The sequence below is a fragment of the Ovis canadensis genome, chromosome 1 (genome assembly GCF_042477335.2).
Source record: "Ovis canadensis isolate MfBH-ARS-UI-01 breed Bighorn chromosome 1, ARS-UI_OviCan_v2, whole genome shotgun sequence".
Lineage (NCBI taxonomy): Eukaryota > Metazoa > Chordata > Mammalia > Artiodactyla > Bovidae > Ovis > Ovis canadensis.
Window position 1 is genome coordinate 260,383,420 of NC_091245.1, and position 22,578 is coordinate 260,405,997.

General features: G+C 40.2%; 1 protein-coding gene across 1 annotated transcript in view; it reads right to left on the minus strand.

The window, feature by feature from the left end:
- The window catches only part of DNAJC13 (DnaJ heat shock protein family (Hsp40) member C13), a 159,194-nt gene extending 143,368 nt beyond the window's left edge, over positions 1-15,826 (minus strand). The window contains exon 1 of the mRNA XM_069565527.1: positions 15,394-15,826. The gene's annotated coding sequence lies outside the window, so the exon portion shown is untranslated. The remainder of the gene's footprint in view (positions 1-15,393) is intronic.
- Between the last annotated feature and the right edge of the window lie 6,752 nt (positions 15,827-22,578).

Genomic DNA, 22,578 nt, shown 5'->3' on the forward strand with positions numbered 1-22,578 from the left:
GGCTGCAAAGAATATAATCAATCTGATTTCGGTGTTGACCATCTGGTGATGTCCATGTGTAGAGTCTTCTCTTGAGTTGTTGGAAGAGGGTGTTTGCTATGACCAGTGCATTTTCTTGGCAAAACTCTATTAGTTTCTGCCCTGCTTCATTCCACATTCCAAGGCCAAATTTGCCTGTTACTCCAGGTGTTTCTTGACTTCCTACTCCCCCAAAATTAATTTAAGAATTCAAAAAGTAAACCACTACCTTGGCCTGTCAGAAAAAAATACTGTATCCCGATGCAGATTACAATGCTAACAAAAAAATATAATGTAGAGTTGAAGGCTTCTCTGGACATCAGAAGTGCCCGGGGCCAAAATCAGCACACCTGACAATTTACGTCTCATGTTTTAGGAAACAACAAGTGATACTGCTATTCTGCATCCAATCCTGAACAACAGTACAAAAAAAGGTGAAGGCTAGTAAAATGGAAGTGTACTTTACAGAAGAATACCACTCCTCAATCTGAAAAGCTCACCTTCAGTCATGTTATATTTAGATAATGATACACTGGAGAGGTAAGGAAGGGAAGAAATACTTACCTAATAGCCAAGTCAACCCCAAAAATGACAGGTTAATTCAAAGCTCTTATAAGTGCCCATACACCTGAATTAAGATAATGCTTTTCTATTTTAAATCCTGAAATTGGCGAGGGAAGGTGCCCCTGATCAAAAAATTTATGACATGCCTTGAAATTATGCAACAAGTAGGTTTTATTAGGGCTTCCCAGATGGCCTAGTGGTAAAGAACCCACCTGCCAATGCAGGAGACTTTAGAGACACAGGTTCAATCCCTGGGTCGGGAAGATCCCCTGGAGGGCATGGCAACACACTCCAGTAGTCTTGCCTGGAGAATCCCATGGACAGAGGAGCCTGGCAGACCACAGTCCACAGGGTCTCAAAAAGTCAGACAAGACTGAAACGACTAAGCATCCAGCACAGGGTTTACTAAGTACTCATCATGTGTTAATGATGACACATAGCATTTACAACCTACTTACGTATCCCACTGTCTCCATAACAACTAAGATACAGGTATGATGATCCTCATTTTATTGACAAGAAAACTGAGAATTGCAAAAATGAAATCACTTCTCTAATTTAACAACTATTAAATGGCTGGGCCAAGCTTTTGAACTCAAACTGCTTAACCCCACACTCAAACTAAACTATAATAGTAATACCTTCCCTCAGGTTTAGAAAATCAATGGGGAACTCCCTGGTGGTCCAGGGTTAGGACTTCCTGCTTGCACTGCAGGGGGCATGGGTTCACTCCCTGGTCCACTCCCTGGTGGGGGAACTAACATCCCACATGTGATGCAGCCAAAAACAAACAAAATTCTCTTTTAAATTTAGAAAATAAAAATAAATTTATTCTGACCATGTAATTACAGGCTTATTGACAGCACATTCCTAGATTAATTTCAAACTAGTTCCAATTATTATCTTCATTTGGAAACATGATTAAGCACCTGATGCAAACAACTTTGAAACTCACAATTTTAAGCAGTAAAACAAATTACCATAATCAACACAAGGCAAAAGAAATACAACAAAGAGGATGTCTCCAGGGTTGAAATACTCTACCATGTAAAGATAAATATTTTAAATGTTTCCATCCATAGATAAGCTTGGGCTTCCCAGGTGGCACAGTGGTGAAGAATGCTTGCCAAGGCAGGAAATGTGGGATGGATCCCTGGGTCAGTAAGATCCCCTGAGCAGGCAGTGGCAACCCACTCTAGTATTCTTGCCTGAAAAATTCCACGGACAGAGGAGTCTCGTAGGCTACAGTCCATGGGGTCACAAAGAGTCAAACACAACTGAGCAGACATCCACTATAGATAAGCTTAATTTAAAAAATGTTCAAAACAAACACATGACTATAGAAATTTGCTACCAAATGGAAAAAAGACAGTCTCTTCAATAAGTAGTGATGGGAAAACTGGACAGCTACGTGTAAAATAATGAAATTCAAATACTTCCTAAACACCACACACAAAGATAAAGTCAAAATGGATTAGAGACCTGTATGTGAAACCAGAAACTATAAAATCCTTAAAGCAAAACATAGGCATTATTACACTCTTTGACATAAATCACAGCAAGATCCTCTATGATCCAGTCTTTAGAGTAACGGAAATAAAACCAAAAATAAACAAGCAGGACCTAATTAAACTTAAAAGCTTTTGCACAGCAAAGTAAACTATAAACAAAGTCAAAAGACAACTCTCACAATGGGAGAAAATAAAAGCAATTGAAACAACTAACAAAGGATTAATCTGCAAAATATACAAGAAAAATGCAAATCAAAACTACAATGAGCTATCACCTCACACCAGTCAGAATGGCCATCATCAAAAAGTCTGCAAACAATAAATGCTGGAAAGGGTATGGAGAAATGGGAACCCTCCTGCACTGTTGATAGGAATGTAAATACAGCCACTATGGTAAACAGTATGGAGATTCCTTAAAAAACAAAGAATAAAACTACCATATGACCCAGCAATCCCACTACTGGGCATGCAAGCATGCTCAGTCACTAACTCATGTCTGACTCTTTGCAACCCCACGGACTGTAACCTGCCAGGCTCCTCTGTCCGTGGGATTCTCCAGGCAAGAATACTGGAGTGGGTTGCCACTTCCTTCTCCAACTATTGTGCATACACCTGAGAAAACCATAACTGAAAAAGACACATGTACCCCAACATTCATTGCAGCACTATTTACAATAGCCAGGACATGGAAGCAATCTAGAGGTCCATCGACAGATGAATGGATAAAAGAGCTGTGGTACGTATATACAAAGGAGTATTAGCCATAAAACGGAACACATTTGAGTCAGTTCTAATGAGGTAGATGAACCCACAGCTTATTACACAGAGTGAAATAAGTCAGGAAGAGAAACACAAATATCCTGCATTAATGCATATAAATGGAATCTAGAAAGATAGTACTGATGAACCTATTTGCAGGGCAGAAATAGAGACAGAGACATAAAGAACAGACCTGTGGACATAGTGGGGGAAGGAGAGGATAGGACAAAGTGAAAGAGTATCATGGAAACATATACATTACTGTATGTAAAACAGATAACCAGTGGGAATTTGTTGTATGATGCAAGGAGCTCAAATCGATGCTCTGTGACAATCTAGAGGGGTGGAATGGTAAGGGAGGCGGGAGGGAGGTTCAAGAGGGCGGGGACATGTGTATACCTATAGCTGATTCATGTTAATGTATGGCAGAAACCAATACAATATTGTAAACATTATTCTCTTTTAATAATACATATTTTTTTAAAAAAAGGAAATATGCTACCGATCGGTGATTTCAGGAGTTTTATAAGATCAACAGAAAAATACTAGTCTAACTAACAATGAATTTTTAAAACAACCAGATTAATGAGATCTGAGTTGGGACCTAATTCCCAACAGTGTACTATCAGCCTCTCTAATTTCAAGTGAATCTATTTTATAGACTCAAAACCTCAATCATTTGTGATAAAGTCATTTCATCTAATGAAGACAACCAGTGTGGAAACCGCATTAACAGTTTCAGACCCTGAGGGTATTTCTGGATGAGCAGGTATTAATATCTAACAAACCGTGCTCCACTAGAGAAGGGAATGGTAAAACACTTCAGTAGTCTTGCTTTGAGAACCCCATGAATAGTATGAAAAGGCAAAGAGATATGATGCTGAAAGATGAACTCCCCAGGTCAGTAGGTGCCCAACAGGCTACTGAATACGAGCAGAGAAAATAACTCCAGAAGGAAGAGGCTGAGTCAAAGCGAAAAGAACGCCCAGCTGTGGAGGTGTCTGGTGGTGAAAGTAAAGTCCCATGCTGTAAAGAACAATACGGCACAGGAACTTAGAATGTTAGGTCCATGAATAAAGGTAAATTGTGAAAGTGAAAGTCACTCTGCTGCTGCTAAGTTGCTTGTGTCCAACTCTGTGCGACCCCATAGACGGTAGCCCACCAGGCTCCCCCATCCCCAGGATTCTCCAGGTAAGAACACTGGAGTGGGTGGCCATTTCCTTCTCCAATGCATGAAAGTGAAAAGTGAAAGGGAAGTCACTCAGTCGTGTCCAACTCTTAGCGACCCCATGGACTACAGTCTACCAGGCTCCTCCATCCGTGGGATTTTCCAGGCAAGAGTACTGGAGTGGGGTGCCATTGCCTTCTCCGAAAGTCGCTCAGTCATGTCCAACTCTTTGTGACCCCATGGAATTCTCCAGGCCAAAATACTGGAGTGGGTAGCCTTTCCCTTCTCCAGGGGATCTTCCTAACCCAGGGACTGAACCCAGGTCTCCCGCATTGCAGGCGGATTCTTTATCAGCTGAACCACAAGGGAAGCTGGAAATGGTCAAACAAGAGATGGCAAGAGTGAACCTTAACATTTTAGCAATCAGTGAACTAAAATGGGCCAGAATGAGTGAATTTAATTCTGATGGCCATTATATCTACTACTGTGGGCAAGAATTCCTCAGAAGAAATGGGAGTAGCCCTCATAGTCAACAAAAGAGTCCAAAATGCAGTACTTGGGTGCAATCTCAAAAACAACAAAACGACCTCTGTTCATTTTCAAGGATAACCATTCAATATGACCATAATCCAAATCTATGCCCCAACCACTACTTCTGAAGGAGCTGATGCTGAACGGTTCTATGAAGACCACCAAGACCTTCTAGAATCAAAAAAAGATGTCCTTTCATCATAGGGGACTGGAATGCAAAAGTAGGAAGTCAAGAGATACCTGGAGTAACAGGCAAGTTTGGCCTTGGAGTACAAAATGAATCAGACAAAGGGTAACAGAGTTTTTCCAAGAGAACTCACTGGTCATAGAAAACACCCTTTTTCAAGAACACAATGAAAAGAATAATATCTTTCTATAGACAGAAAACTATAAAACTATTCATAGAAAACTAAAAAACACTGATGAAAGAAATCAAAGATGACAAAAACAGATGGAGAAATATACCAGTCATGGATCAGAAGAATCAATATAGTGAAAATACTACCCAAAGCAATCTATAGATTCAATATAATCCCTATCAAGCTACTAACTCTTAGAGGAAAACAAAGGCAAAACACTCTCTGACATAAATCATAGCAGGATCCTCTATGACCCACCTCCCAAAGTAACAGAAATAAAAGCTAAAATAAACGAATAGGACTTAATTAAACTTAAAAGCTTTTGCACAACGAAGGAAACTATAAGCAAGATGAAAAAACAGCTGTCAGAATGGGAGAAAATAATAGCAAAGGAAGTAACTGACAAAGAACTAATCTCAAAAATATACAAGCAACTCCTGCAGCTCAATTCCAGAAAAATAAATGACCCAATCAAAAAATGGGTTGTATATTCTTACCTCCTTTGTCAAAAATAAAGTACCCATAGATGTATGGGTTTATTTCTGTGCTTTCTATCTTGTTCCATTGGTCTATATTTCTGTTTTTGTGCCAGTACTATACCATCTTAATGACTGCAGCTTTGTAGTATAATCTGAAGTTAGCAAGGTTGATTCCTCAGGCTCCGTTTTCTTTCTCAAGAATCCTTTGGCTTTTCAGGGTCTTTTGTGCTTCCATATGAAATGTGAATTTTTTTGTTCTAGTTCTATGAAAAATGCCATTGGTAATTTGATAGGGAACACATCGAAGCTGTAGATTGCATTTGGTAATATAGTCATTTTCACAATATTGATTCTTCCTATCTAGGAATATGGAATATCTCTCCAACTATTTATGTTATCTTTGATTTCTTTTATTAGTCTTATAATTTTGTGTGTATAGTTCTTTTGTCTCCTTCAGTTCAGTTTAGTTCAGTCATTCAGTTGAGTCCGACTCTTTGCAACCCCATGAACCGCAGCATGCCAGGCCTCCCTGTCCATCACCAACTCCCAGAGTTCACCCAAACTCATGTCCATTGAGTCAGTGATGCCATCCAACCATCTCATCCTCTGTCGTCCCCTTCTTCTCCTACCCTCAATCTTTCCCAGCATCAGGGTCTTTTCTAATGAGTCAGTTTGTCTCCTTAGGTATGTTTATTCCTAGATATTTAATTCTTTTTGTTGCAATGGTGAATGGGATTATTAATTTCTCTTTCTGATTTTTCATTGTTAGTATATAGAAATACAAATGATTTCTGTGTATTGATTTTGTACCCTGTGACTTTGCTAAATTTACTGATTAGCTCTAGTAATTTTCTGATACTATCTCTAGGGTTTTCTATGTATAGTATCATGTCATCTGCAAACAGTGAAAACTTTATTTCTTCTTTTCCAATCTGGATTCCTTTTATTTTTCTTCTCTGATTGCTATAGCTAGGACTTTCAGAACTATGGTTAATAATAGTGGCGAAAGTGGACACCCTTGTCTTGTTCCTGATCTTAGGGGGAATGCTTTCAGTTTTTCACCAATGAGAATATTGTTTGCTGTAGACTTATCATATATGGCCTTTACTATGTTGAGTTAGGTTCCTTCTATGACCATTTTCTGAAACGTTTTAACCATAAATAGGTGCTGAATTTTGTCAAAGACTTTTTCTACATCTACTGATATTATCATATGGTTTTTATCTTTCAATTTTTTAATATGGTATATCACAATGATTGATTTGCACATATTGAAGAATCCTTGCATCCCTGGAATAAAGCCAACTTGATCATGGTGTATGAGCCTTTTGATGTGTTGCTGAAATCTGTGAAACCAACCTAATAGTTTTAAATTTATGTTTGATGTCTTTAAGTTACAGCTTATGAAACTTTTGGAAAAAAGAATTTTACTCCATAAAAATAATCCCCATTCAATTATCTTCTCTGTATATTTCTTAAATAAGCTCTAAAAGTGGTCCTAACTGTTGCTTATAAGCAAAAACTCATAAGCAACCATAATTCCCACTAATAGTGATGAAAACTCTGCAGAATTTCTAGTCTCAGGTGTAGGAGCTGTTATTTATAGGCACATTCTATAAATGACAGCAAACTGTCCAGCTAAGAAAATATAAAAATTGTTAGATGAGATCTTGGTAGCAGCTGTATCATCAGCATTTGCTATCCTGCCAGTTGTCAAGGTGTTATTCAAATCAGCAAGAGCTTTTGTGTTCAAACTAATTACTGCTTAAATTTCATCTCCATTCCTGCAGGACAGTCCCACTTCAAATTCTCAAAGATCTTTTTGATAAAAACTCAAGTATACAAGCCCTTTGAAACTAAATCACCTGGAAAAGATTTCTAATTTTTGCAAGTTGGCTTCACTTGTTCTCATTCTATATCCTAATAATACACCACTAACAGAGCTTTTCTGCAACTTTTCAGTTTGTCTTTTAAAAGACCTGCATGAAGGGTTAGAGAGTCAAATTCAAGGCAATAGGCATTCTGGCTAGATTGGCCTTTTTCAATGAGTCCCTTGCTTTATCCTTTCAAATAACACTTAAGGTTTCCACAGTCTTATTACTGGCAGTAAAACTGACAATCCACTTAAAATAATTTACAGATAAAATAAGAACAATCTTTTGGACAATATGGTTTTGACACAAAAGTGCAGGATTTGAGAGTCACTGAGAGACACATCAAAATGACACTAAGAACAGAAAGCACTATAAAAGGATTCAGCATCACAGACACTTAAGCAGACTGTTGCTATTTAGTCCCAAATCCTGTCTGACTCTTTTGTGACCCCATGGACTATATAGCCTGCCAAGTTCCTCTGTCCATGGGATTTCCAAAGCAAGTATACTGGAATGGGTTGCCATCTCCTCCTCTAGGGGATCTTTCTGACCCAGGGACTGAACCTGTGTCTCCTGCACTGCAGGTGAATTCTTTACCATCGAGGCCTTCAAGCAGATTACAGTCAGGCGGTCAGGGTATAAGCAAAAGACTTTGCACACACAGCAAAATTAAGTCTATGTGCATGGCTTGTGTTAAGTAAAAACTCACACAGAGCCCTTACTTAGCCAGGATGAATGAGTATACTCAGAAAAATAATACACTAATGAATGAATGAAGGAAACGGTTTTAATCAAGGCTATTTGCCTTCAAAGCACACACTCTGCATGACCAACTGGAAAGGATTTTTACACAAATATGAAAACTTCCAAAGAGCAGACAAGATACTAACTTTCCACCTTGAATTTGTAAAATGAAAGAATAAACTTTTTCATCATTTTGCTCTCACTCTCAAGTAATGAATTAAAAATGAGTTTGTCTTGAAATGCCTCAAAAAAATATGGGTGTCTAATGTAAATTCTTTCAACCTGGCTGTTGGTGAAAACTTTTATATTGGGGGAAAACTACATTTGCTTTTATTTTCTGCAACAGAACAGAACTGCAACTCTCCTGCAACAGAACACTGTTTTTCTGCTACAGTATGAAATTACACCTGAAAATATGGTAGATATTCACATGATAGAAACTAATTTGTGAACTTAGTATTTCTTCATACATCTACGTCCTACTGAAAATGCAGAAGGAAGGAAAACCATTGCTAAGGCAAATGCTGACCCAAGTAATGACCAAAGAGAGAATCCCTTATTACTGGCTTCTTAAAGGGCCTAGTTTTATTTGTAGCTGGATTCAAAACCTAAGTGAATTATATCTCTAGGTTAGGTCAGTTTCAAATAAAAGGTAAAAATATATATAAATGGTTAACAGAACATTAATTTTTACCCATATTAAAAAGCTACAACTAGACTGTCTTAAAATGTGCTGTGTCTGAGAGAAAGGTGATATGAACTTTAACCCTGTTTTTAAATTTTTAATCTTTATGTTTTAATATATAACTCAAGTGTAGACAGAAGTATTTTTCATTTAAATAAACAACAAATCAGTAATGTGAATGACATCTACCATACAGGGATCTTTAAACAGCTATAAAAACAGATCACTAAGTAAGGTTTTAGTACACTCTATCTTAGTTTTCTTTACTTGCTGAAGAATTTCAGAGATAAATATTATAAGAAAGCCAGTTCAAAGCCAAAATGAACTTTCAAATACTTCTACCATCATAGGGTAGGGCAAACTAATCTAAGACCCCCTCATTCTCTTTATAAAATCCATTCCTATTAGAAACTGAATATATATTCATGAAATAAAAGGGCAAGAGAAATTCAAAAGCAACCCATAAGTCTGAAGAAACACTTAACATTATCTCAATGGGGGGAGAAGTAAGCATATATACCATAGCAGTTAATTTTGCTGGCCTTTCCTATTCAATGTAAATTAAATACTGAAAAAGATACCTATCTCTTCATATTTTAGATTACATCTGAAGGGATAATTCTTATTTTTCACCAATAGATCTCTATTTGTTATAAAATAATAATAATGTTTTTGCCAGGAAAGATACATAGCTATGACTCTTCCCTTTCCAAATTTAAAAATGCCTTGAAATATTCACCTCAGGAAAAATAAAACAAACTAAGAAATGTGTTCACTTAAGCAATTCTGTGAAATCAGCGGTAGTGATCATTTACATATTTCTAGTTTGCGCACATTCTTAAAGCTTTTTAGAAGACACAAATTTCTATTTCATTTTATCTTTGAATCTAACTTGGCTTATGAAAGAACAAAATATACTAATTCAATAAACTGTTCTTCAGCTCACAAACAGGCACTTAATAATCTTGCTCTCACAGACCCTAATGGTAAAAGAGATTTTCCATTGCCACATTTTAACTTGTTTTTCTTAACACTAAACACATAATGGGGGAATAAACTTCCTAGGCATATAGCAAATATAACTTGAAGACAGTATGCATCTTAATACCCAAATCCTGTTCTCTTAATACTAGTATAAGACTAGAGTTTAAGTGGCTACAATTTCCTTTTCTTTGATCCAATACAAAACAGCAACAACATGTAAACTTCTGGTTTGTCTCTTTCCAAAAAACCCCTATTATTTCTAACTCTGCCATAGAGTTTCACAGTTTACAGAACACTCCCAAATCTATCAAGTAAAAAAAAAAAAAAAGAAAATTCTACTTTTAAAATTAAACCCAGTAGCTATTAAGTTTCAGGAGGAAAATGGCTTATCTACTCTAAGATTTGATGAACATCCAAAATATAGTCTGTGTAAGTTTGAGGGAGCAAGAAACCCCACAGTACTAGTCTAAGAATTGAAGCTTAAATATAATTAGTATAGAATTTACTGGAGCTCCCCAGGTGGTGCAGTGGTAAAAGAATCCACCTGCCAATGCAGGAATCACAAGAGACACGGGTTCCATCCCTGGGTCAGGAAGATCCCCTGGAGCAGGAGATGGCAACCCACTCCAATATTCTTGCCTGGAAAGTACCATGGACAGAGGAGCCTGGTCCATGAGATCGCAAACAACACAACTGAGCATACACACACACAGAGAATTTATTACACACTAGAGAAAGTCCCTACATTCATACCTTATCAATCCTTCCATGATGTTTTCACAATTATTACTTGAAAAAATCAGGACATCAAAATAATGTAGATTGCTTTAGGGGTTTTGCTGTCAATCTGGTCATTAAAAGCTTCAGTTTCTTATTAACTGCAAAAAAGATATTACCAAACAGCATGGGCTAAATCTGTGAACACTGCTTAACCAGTGTGGCCTACTTCTAAGGGCAACTTAAATTCTGAAACTCTAAAAACCCCACGGATTTTAGACTTATGTTAGAGATCACTTTTTCTATTAAGTAGTCCATAAAAGTACACATAAAACTCAACTATGTAGTCTGCTAAATAGAGTGAAGAGCATGTGAAAAGTACTAGGAAATTATATGTTTAGCTTTATTGAATGAATCATACTTAAATACAACTTTACACAGGTAACTGTCTCAAGTTTGCGAAAATGTCACAACTATGTTGGCTTAAGTTACTTGCTACAAAGATATCCCCCAACTCACTGATTCTTAAAGGAGTTTCCAGAACAAAAAATCATACCGTAAGATAAGAGATGTTACTGACTGGCATGTGCTAAGCATCTATGAACACAGCTGAAGCAGGAAAAGGTGTTGAAAAGAATTTTTAATTCAATGTACTGAATTAAAGTAATGGTTGCAAGAGTGGAAGTTGGGGTGGGGCTGCTGCCCCTTGAGACACTATAATTAGAAACACTTCTAGGATTTAGGGGATGGAGCTACATACCCCTCAACAAGCAAGACAGTCCCACAGACTGATGAACTGTCCTCAAGTTACTTTCAAATGTCCAAGTGGTCATTCACATAGATAAAAGCCTATTTACAACTAATCCCAGAATTTAGTTTTATAAATCATGAAATACGTTTTGCCATTTAATATACACGTAATTTTCCTGGAATGCATGCATCATAAAAACTTCGTGAGAAGTCTGAATTCTCACAGCTTTTCAGAGTATCTGCATTATGTCTGCATTTTCGATGGATATTTTTTAGTGTTTTTTTCTTTCAGTACTTAAAAGCTGTCACTTAGCTGTCTTCTGGCTTGCATGGCTTCTCTGCTGTAACTCTTATCTTTGTTTCTTTGTATAGAATGTTTCTCTTTTCTTTGGTTACTTCAACAGTTTCTCTTAGGAGAAGGAAGTTTGAATTTGATGTCTTATGCAGGTTTTTTAAGTGGCAGGTGTTTAACCTGCTTGGTGTTCTCTAAGTTTCTTGCACCTCCAGTCTGATGTCTGGCATTAATTTCAGAATAATTCTCGATTATTTCCTCAAATATTTCAACATTTCTTCTGCTCTGTCCTCTTCTGGGATTCCAATTATGCATTTGTTTAAATGTGTTAGATAGAATCCCCAAGCTCTTGTTCTTTTTTAAACTCTTTGTGTTTCACTTGGATAATTTCTGGTATCTACAAATTCACTGATTCTTTCTTTGGTTGTATCAGATCAACTGATGAGCCCAAAGGCATCCTGCCATTCGTTACTATGTAGTGAAACTTCTGACATTTCCTTTTGATTCTTTCTTACAGTTTCTATCTTTCAGCTGAAACTACCCACCTGACTTTGTATACTGTCCACTTTTTGTTTATACCTTTAACATCAATTATAGTCATTTTAAATTCCCTTATCAGATAGAAGCACCTATGTTAGGCAAAGAGTAACCCTGGTGATTGCTCTTTCTCTTGGGAATGTTTTTTGTCTTTTGTATGTCTTGTAATTTTTTGCTCAAAGTGGGACATGTAATAGGACAGCAGAGACAGAGCTAAGTAATTTTTGTGAAGGGAAATGGGAACATCTTTTTTTGCTGAGTCTTTAGTGCAGGATGTTAGGAGTTGGGCTAAGTTTATGATTCACTGTTGCTATGGTTATCCCGGGAGAAGGGAATGACAACCCACTCCAGTATTCTTGCCTTGGAGAATTCCATGGACAGAGGAGCCTGGTCCATACTCTTTGGTCCATGAGGCTGCAAAGAGTCAGACAGGACTGAGCAACTAATACTTTCACTTTTGTGGTTTTATCCCCACTGTATTACAGGCTTCAAATATCTACAGAACCTGTCTAGGTCGGGAATGGTTTATTAAAGCAATATCTATTTGATTCTTTGCCCTGTGCCTCTCTGCATGATCTTATTCCTCACCCTGTACTATTTTGCAGTTGCTTGTTATTCAGTTTCTTAACTTAGTGGCAGGGAGGTGGGGTTATAGTCTCTGTTGTCCTGATTAAGGTTTAGTCCTAGACATACCTTGTGTCTCTGGATCTCAGAGGTGTAATTTTCCTGTTTCCCCAGGCTGGAATTTGGGGCTTGGTGCCCCTCCCCCAAAAATATGCTTTCCCCAGTTTCTGTCTTTCCTCAGCTCACCAACAGGGCCTGCTGGCAGAGATGCCATTCTCTCTAAAGATTAAGGTTTTTATTTTATAGGAGAGAGACAGAAGAGTTTTTTGACCCTCCTGAAAACTGCTGCTCTTCTCTGGGTCAGCACCACAACAGACACTCCCCAGATCTCATTCCAATCTTTCCTAGGAGTACCCAGCGAAGAATGTAGATAAAGAAGTGAGCTCAGCCTTCATCAACTTGTCAGCTATTCAAGCTGAATGCTCTTTATCAGTGCCCAGCTGTGTCTACTGAAGGTGAATGTGAGTTAATACGTACTCTTTCTTTCCTTAAATTTCCGGCCACTGGTTTGCCTTGTGGCCTCAGCAACTTAATAGGTTCAAAAAAAAAAACACATGAATTTGAAGTTAGTCCAGGTTTTTTTTTTTTTTTTTTTTTTGATCCTACAGTGGAACCAAAGGCTCTTTTTGTCCCAGGGCCAAAGTCAGAGGTGGTTATACTAACTTATAAACTATTTCAGGGTAGTAAAAGAGCTGTTACAAATTATTTGAAATAAAAAGGAGGTCTTTACTAGGTTTGATAAAGTTGAGAAACACTGACTTAAAGGATCTTTTTGAAAACAACTCCCCTCTAACCACTAATAAGCATTACGGTAAACATTTAGGCCTAAAACTATCAGTAGCAACAAAATTTTTGATAGTTTATCTGCTTAGATATGCCTCTATTTTTACTAATTTTAAGTATTCAGTCAGAGGATAACGGGAAAGGTATGTGCAATGGAAACCTCAAATTCAAATAGAAGTTGTTTAGGAATATAGCCAAATTAGTTAAAACAGATTTTTAAATTTCAACCATAATTTAGTATCTGCCTCCCTTCTGCAAATTCAGTAACAACGCCAGTATTGTTTCGTTCCACCCAAGTGACCAGCTTCTATTTATTTGTAGATAAAGTTAATTCTTAAAAATAACTCATCCTTTCCATAACTGCATAACTTTTTCCCTTATAACGTTCATATATTTTACTATTTACTACTGCCAGTTTAGAAAAAAGAGGAATATCCATTACCTCCCGGTGGAATACAAATTGTGGTGTTTTTCCATGAACTAGACTATAGAATGTAAAATTCCTACCTCTTAATAACCCTGACTCCACTTTTCCTCCATTAATATGTGCCACTTCCTGTTTTCAAACCAAGAGTATAATGTAATATTTCTAAACGAAGATGGGCTTATATTCCATTGTGATATTAACCCCACAAGCCAAGTTTAAAATATAGCTGCTTAAACTGTTTCACATTACATTTAAAATGTTAACATGATCTTACATTACATCTAGCCAAACAAAAAAGACCATCTAAAGCACAGTGAAATCAAGTCTTTGGGGGACACTCAATTATTGACGAGTTTTTTAAACCTTTTTTTTTTTTTAAAGGGAAGTCCTGTTTCATCTTCCCATAAACTCACAGAGTACTGGTAATATACCGAACAACTGTAATTTCCTTAGGCTCTGTAGACAGTACATTCAAACTTAGAAATCTGTCAGATCCATCAAGCAAGAAGAAAACACAGTAAGACAATCTTTGGGACAGGTCCTAAAAAAATATTCTGAAATTTAACTTTTCACCCAAGACTCTACACTCCAAGACGCTCAAAATAACTCTACAGGATAACCTCCTTCACAGTGGGGAACAGCATCAGGTAGAAGCCCAAGGGGAATCAGGGTCGGACGAAAGGGAAAAGCAGAGTGAGGAACCGAGAAATCACTTACTTCGGGAAACCACTGCCACATTTGGGGAAGACTTCTAATTTTCTCCCCTAAGCAATCTGTAAAGGAAAGTCTCACAAGAGAGGTTACCTTAACACCCTACACAACTTAGGGGAGGACACTTTTTAAGTGTAGAGTCAAATCCGCGTTTAACAGCCACTTCACAAAACGTCAAAGTCCCACTTCACCCATCTAAAGGCCGCATTCAGAGACAAAATCACAGCAGCGGAGGAAAGGCCCCTGTGAATAAGCTCTCTTGCAAAAAGGAAACGCTGAGGAGAGAAAACTTCATTTTGGAAAAGGGAGGGGCTAAAGAAGAAACGAAGCGGGTGCTCCCCATTTCCTAACAAAACGAAACAAAGCTAAGCAAATAAAGTTAAAAGTCTAACAAAACGAAACAAATACTTGGCAGGAAGGAGGGTCACTGACCCCCGGAAACAAGAGTTCCAGGCATCCAGCACGAAGAGCGCTCAGACTAGCAGGATGAAAGGGAATCCGGAGGGCGGAGCCCAGAGGGCTGCAAACCCAGAGGAATAAGGGCTGAGCGGGATAAGGATGTGCAGAGTGCAGTGGGGGGACCCTGGTGGGAAGAAACCCAGAAAACGAGGCGAAAAGAGGGGTGGGACTGAACATGGCAGAGCTCTGGGCGACTGTCACTCAGAACAGCAGGGGGCCAGGCGGGGTGGGGGTGGCGGGGTCCGACTACAGGAACCTGACCAGCAGCCTGGGGGGAGGGTAATCTGCTTTCCCGAACTGCTGGAGGTTGCGGCCCTCCACCACCCTTCCTTCTCCCTGCCCTTGGCGTCCCAAGTCCTCGCAGCGAGGCGAGGGGATAAAGCAAAGCTCCAGAGTCCGGTGCCCGTGGTGATTTACCTTCGTGGGAGGCTGGAGAGGCTCCAGCCCGAGCTCCTCCTGCCGCCGGCTCAGCGTCCAGAGTGGGATGAGGCGCCCTCCGGTCTCCTCCCCTACACCACTTCCCCTTTCCCGGCCGAGGCCCCGTAGCTCCACTGCCGCGGGTTCCTGGTGCCGCGGCGGCGCTGCCTCCCCGCCCCCTCCACCTCCTCCCTCTGCCTCTCAGAGGCTCACTCTGGAGGCCGCCATCTTCGCTCAGGCTGTGAGGATCGCGCTCCAGTACGCCTGCGTCGCCCCTGCCCAGAGAGTCACGAGACCCAGTCAGCTGATTTCAGTTCTTCCGCCTCCTGCTCCACCCTCTCACATGCGTTTCTCCGCCCTCCCCGTCGTATTCGCCTGCTTGCCAACAGATTCCGCGTTCAGCCGGCTGGCTGGTAGACACGCCCTCCTCCCCAAACGCAGTTGAGACAGGCGCAGAATGTCCAGAAGGATGGTGGGAGGAAGAGTCCACGCCCCGCGCGAAGGGAATTTGCATCTCAGCCTGTGGCTTTGAGTCCTGCTCGTGATCGTTGTGCGGGACAGGTTATGCACTCTTAAGCTCGTGAAGTGTTGTTTTAAAGCATTTACCCAGTCTTGACTTGAAACGCCGTGGAATATCTCCGAGAAGATCTATACTCCGTTTGCTGGATTGAGAGCCAGCAGTTTCGCTAGCTACTGAGACTCGCAGAAGACAGCTGAAAAGGGTTTAAATATGGCTTGGTTTGGAAAGTCACAGAGACGAAAGCTTCGGAAATACAGGCGGCCTTTTGCTGCTGGGAGTGCCAGAAAAATAATACTGATAGCTCCCATTTATTGCTAATCACGTGTCAAGGGGGTTGCTTAGTTAATCCTCAACACTGTGAGGAAATATCCTGTTTTGCAGATGAACTGAGGCCCCTCTCCAAAGTAGGGGACTCAAGGAATCTGACTCCAAAGTTTGTGCCTTCTCTATTATCTCCATAATGTATGTGGAAGCTGGAAGAGAGGAATAGGGTTAAAGAAAAGACATAGTATCGTGTGTTACCTGTGAATAACGGTATGATTAAGTTCACTCTCCACTCCCAGTCTGGGATCTAGAGACCGGAGTTCAAAAACAACTTGAAGTTAGTCTAGTTATTTTTTATCCAACACTGCAAATTTTAAAACTCTTATGGAAACTTCAAACGATAGCTGATGTACGTGGCTAGCATGGATGCATTATTTTATGAGGGTTAAAGGTCTCTAAGAGGTTTGATATTCACAGAGCAGTCCTGAGATAGTATTGGCCTTTGAGTGGCTGACTCATTTTTAGAGATGGCAATTACAGGATGGAAAACGCAGGCAATGGTTTTACAGATTTTTGTTTCCTGATTGTTTTGACCTTTTGCCCTACCTTGAGGTTGAAGAAATTGCTTTTATCTTTACAGTAGACTTTCCTGTATTGTGACAGTAAGATAAGGTACATCTCAGACCGTTCAGTTCAGTCCCTCAGTCCTGTCTGACTCTTTGCAACACCATGAATTGCAGCACGCCAGGCCTCCCTGTCCATCACCAACTCCCGGAGTTCGCTCAAACTCATGTCCACTGAGTCAGTGATGCCATCCAGCCATCTCATCCTCTGTCGTCCCCTTCTCTTCCTGTCCCCAATCCCTCCCAGCATCAGAGTCTTTTCCAGTGAGTCAACTCTTTGCATTAGATGGCCAAAGTACTGGAGTTTCAGCTTTAGCATCATTCCTCCCAAGAACACCCAGGACTGATCTCCATTAGAATGGACTGGTTGCATCTCCTTACAGTCCAAGGGACTCAAGATCTTTTCCAACACCACAGTTAAAAAGCATCCATTCTTCGGTGCTCAGCTTTCTTCACAGTCCAACTCTCACATCCATACATGACTACTGGAAAAACCATAGCCTTGACTAGACGGACCTTTGTTGGCAAAGTAATGTCTCTGCATTTTAATATGCTGTCTAGGTTGGTCATAACTTTCCTTCCAAGGAGTAAGCATCTTTTAATTTCATGGCTGCAGTCACCATCTGCAGTGATTTTGGAGCCCCCCAAAATAAAGTCTGACACTGTTTCCACTGTTTCCCCATCTATTTGCCATGAAGTGATGGACCCAGATGCCATAAGCTTAGTTTTCTGAATGTTGAGCTTTAAGCCAACTTTTTCACACTCCTCTTCCACTTTCATCAAGAGGCTTTTTAGCTCCTCTTCACTTTCTGCCATAAGGGTGGTGTCATCTGCATATCTGAGGTTATTGATATTTCTCCTGGCAATCTTGATTCCAGCTTGTGCTTCCTCCAGCCCAGGGTTTCTCATAATGTACTCTGCATATAAGTTAAATAAGCAGGGTGACAATATACAGCCTTGACATACTCCTTTTCCTATTTGAAACCAGTCTGTTGTTCCATGTCCAGTTCTAACTGTTCCTTCCCAACCTGCATATAGGTTTCTCAAGAGGCAGGTCAGGTGATCTGGTAGTCCCATCTCTTTCAGAATTTTCCACAGTTTATTATGATCCACACAGTCAAAGGCTTTGGCATAGTCAATAAAGCAGAAATAGATGTTTTTTTCTGGAACTCTCTTGCTTTTTCCATGATCCAGCGGATCTTGGCAATTTGATCTCTGGTTCATCTGCCTTTTCTAAAACCAGCTCAAACATCAGGAAGTTCACGTTTTGCTGAAGCCTGGCTTGGAGAATTTTGAGCATTACTTTACTAGTGTGTGAGATGAGTGCACTGTGTGGTAGTTTGAGCATTCTTTGGCATTGCCTTTCTTTGGAATTGGAATGAAAACTGACCTTTTCCAGTCGTGTGGCCACTGCTGAGTTTTCCAGATTTGCTGGCATATTGAGTGCAGCACTTTCACAGCACGATCTTTCAGGATTTGAAATAGCTCAACTGGAATTCCATCACCTCCACTAGCTTTGTTCATAGTGATGTTTTCTAAGGCCCACTTGACTTCACATTCCAGGATGTCTGGCTCTAGGTGAGTGATCACACCATCATGATTATCTGGCTCGTGAAGATCTTTTCTGTACAGTTCGTCTGTATATTCTTGCCACCTCTTCTTAATATCTTCTGCTTCTCTTTGGTCCATACCATCTCTGTCCTTTACTGTGCCTGTCTTTGCATGAAATGTTCCCTTGGTATCTCTAATTTGCTTGAAGAGATCTTTAGTCATTTCCATTCTATTGTTTTCCTCTATTTCTTTGCATTGATCGCTGAGCAAGGCTTTCTTATCTCTCCTTGCTATTCTTTGGAACTCTGCATTCAGATGCTTATATCTTTCCTTTTCTCCTTTGCTCTTCACTTCTCTTATTTTTCACAGCTATCTGCAAGGCCACCCCAGACAGCCATTTTGCTTTTTTGCATTTCTTTTCCATGGGGATGGTCTTGATCCCTGTCTCCTGTACAACGTCACGAACCTCATTCCATAGTTCATCAGGCACTCTATCTATCAGATCTAGGCCCTTAAATCTATTTGTCAGTAACACTGTATAATCATAAGGGATTTGATTTAGGTCATACCTGAATGATCTAGTGGTTTTCCCTGCTTTCTTCAATTTAAGTCTGAATTTGGTAATAAGGTGTTCATGACCTGAGCCACAGTCAGCTCCTGGTCTTGTTTTTGCTGACTGTATAGAGCTTCTCCATCTTTGGCTGCAAAGAATATAATCAATCTGGTTTCAGTGTTGACCATCTGGTGATGTCCATGTGTAGAGTCTTCTCTTGAGTTGTTGGAAGAGGGTGTTTGCTATGACCAGAGCATTTTCTTGGCAAAACTCTATTAGTCTTTGCCCTGCTTCATTCTGCATTCCAAGGCCAAATTTGCCTGTTACTGCAGGTGTTTCTTGACTTCCTACTTTTGCATTCCAGTCCCCTGTAATGAAAAGGACATCTTTTTTGGGTGTTAGTTCTAAAAGGTCTTGTAGGTCTTCATAGAACCGTTCAACTTCAGCTTCTTCAGCGTTACTGGTTGGGGCATAGACTTGGATAACTGTGATATTGAATGGTTTGCCTTGGAGACGAACAGAGATCATTCTGTCATTTTTGAGACTGCATCCAAGTACTGCATTTCGGACTCTTTTGTTGACCATGATGGCTACTCCATTTCTTCTGAGGGATTACTCCCGCAGTAGTAGATATAATGGTCATCTGAGTTAAATTCACCCATTCCGGTCCATTTTAGTTTGCTGATTCCTAGAATGTCGGGAGCTATCCCACATTGAAGGTCAGGAACCGCAGTGGTAAGGAGATACCCCTCGTCCAAGTTAAGGAGCAGCGGCTGTGCTTTGCTGGAGCAGCCATGAAGAGATACCCCAAGCCCAAAGTAAGAGAAACCCAAGTAAGATGGTAGGTGTTGCAAGAGGGCATTTGAGGGCAGACACACTGAAACCATACTCACAGAAAACTAGTCAATCTAATCACACTAAGACCACAGCCTTGTCTAACTCAATGAAACCAAGCCATGCCTGTGGGGCAACCCAGGATGGGCGGGTCATGGTGGAGAGGTCTGACAGAGCATGGTCCACTGGAGAAGGGAATGGCAAGCCACTTCAGTATTCTTGCCTTGAGAACCCCATGAACAGTATGAAAAGGCAAAATGATAGGATACCAAAAGAGGAACTCCCAGGTCATTAGGTGCCCAATATGATACTGGAGATCAGTGGAGAAATAACTCCAGAAAGAATGAAGGGATATAATGGTCATCTGAGTTAAATTCACCCATTCCAGTCCATTTTAGTTTGCTGATTCCTAGAATGTCGATGTTTTCTCTTGCCATCTCCCGTTTGATCACTTCCAATTTGCCTTGATTCATGGACCTAACATTCCATGTTCCTGTGCAATACTGCTCTTTCCAGCATCAGACCTTGCTTCTATCACCAGTCACATCCCCAACTGGGTATTGTTTTTTCTTTGGCTCCATCCCTTCATTCTTTCTGGAGTTATTTCTTCACTGATCTCCAATAGCATATTGGGCACCTACCGACCTGAGGAGTTCCTCTTTCAGTATCCTATCATTTTGTTTTTTCATACTGTTCATGAGGTTCTCAAGGCAAGAATACTGAAGTGATTTGCCATTACATCTAAGAGGTGGTAATAGGAATAGGTGGTTGGTTGCAGGAAGACTGTTACAGGATGGAACTAAGATCTGCTGGCTGAGGTGTGCAGTAAAGGTAATCTACTGACATCAGGTTTGGGGGAAAGAAAATGCAGTGTTTATTGTAGGTGTCAACTAAGGAGTGCAGGTCTCTAATCCTCAGAAGACCTAAATTGTCCTGTGGCTTTCAAGGAAAGATTTTTAAAGACAGCGTGAGGGAGAGAATTGCTGGGTGTGTGATTGGCTCAGGGACATTTTTTTGATTGTTTGGTGGTGAGGTAATCAGGAGTCAACATCATCAACCTCCTGATTCCAGTCAGTCTGGGGTCCACATGCTGGTAGGCAGTGTACAGTTAACTTCTACCTGGTGGAAGTTTCAGTACCTGCAAAACAGCTCAAAAGGGTGTGGCTCACAATACTAACTATAGCCCTTGGGGGGTTAGTCGCTAAATCGTGTCTGACTCTTGCAACCCCATGGACTGTAGCCTGCCAGGCTCCTCTGTCCATGGGATTCTCCAGGCAAGATTACTGGAGTGGGTTGCCATTTCCTTCTCCAGGGGATCTTCCCAACCCAGGAACTGAACCCTGGTCTCCTGTACTGCAGGCAAAGTCTTTACCAACTGAGCTACAAGGGAACAAAAACTCCTTGACTTTGTTTAATGGCTAGACTATGTCTGATTGACCATTTTCCTTTTCTTCTGCATTTACTGACCTGATTAAGTTTATTCCTAGAAACTCTGGCAAAGCCTAGGAAGCTGAAGGGGTTTTTGTTTGTTTGTTGTACAAGCAAGGCCCAGGTGAGAAAGAAATTCCCTGGCAGCTCAGTAGGTAGGACACTGTGCTTCCACACTGCAAGGAGCACGAGTTTGATCCCTGGTTGGGGAACTAAGATCCCACATGCCATGTGACCAAAAAAGAACAAAGGAGGTAATTAGAGAACATGAGGGACAGGGAATCTGTCCCAGGAAGGCTCCATAGGCTCTGTTTGGTTACAACTGGACCTAAAATAGAGTAGGAAGGGAGAAAGTGGAAGGAAGAAGGTAAAAGCAATAGGACTGCTGAGTTAAGGGGCCTTCTTGGCTTATCCCAGGAAAACAGAAATTTGTGTTTTTGTAGCATCTTACAGATTACAAAGACTTCCTATAATCCCAGAAGTAGATTTTGGGTGTATTATTTTTATTTTATAGAGGAAAAAAGCCGGGAGAATCTAAGAAACTTACCCAAAGTGAACTAACTCCTAAAGATTGAGCCAAGATTTAGTTACAGGACTAGTTACATCAAGGCCAGTAAACTATTATTCCTCCACACTCTCTCTGTTCAATATTTGGGACAAATAAAATCCATACTTGGAGTTAGGAGGAGCCTTAGCCAGTGACTTTCCCCTTCCCTTGCCCTGTCCAGCCCCTCAGCTGTAGAGCAAAATTCCCTGCCTCCCCCCAAAAAATTTTTTTTGTAGTTTTAAAAACCACTGTCTTTGTATTCAGCCAACTTGCCCTCCGTTTCATGAGTAGTTTTTCGTTGTTTGCCTGTTCCTCTTCTGTGACATCCCTTTTAAGTATTTGCCAGTGTAACATGTCAACTTAAGAAATAGTCACAATCCAAAAGTTGAGACTCATGTCACACACTAGCACAATAATACTCAGAATTCTCCAAGGGAGGCTTCATCAGTACATGAACCAAGAATTTCCAGATGCTGAAGCTTGATTTAGAAAAGGCAGAGGAACCAAAGATCAAATTGCCAACATTTGCTGAATCATAAAAAAAATGCAAGAGAATTCCAGAAGAACATTTACTTCTGCTTCACTGACTATGCTAAAGCCTTTGGGATCACAACAAACTGTGGAAAATCTTTAAAGAGATGGGAAATACCTGACCACCTTACTAGTCTCCTGAGAAATCGGTATGCCGGTCAATAAGCAACAGTTGGAACAGGGCATGGAACAACAGACCGGTTCCAAATTGGGAAAGAAGTATGTCAGGCTGTACATTGTCACCCTGCTTATTTAACTTATATGTAGAGTGCATCATGTGAAATGCTGGACTGAATGAAGCACAAGCTGGAGTCAAGAGTGCCAGGAGAAATAT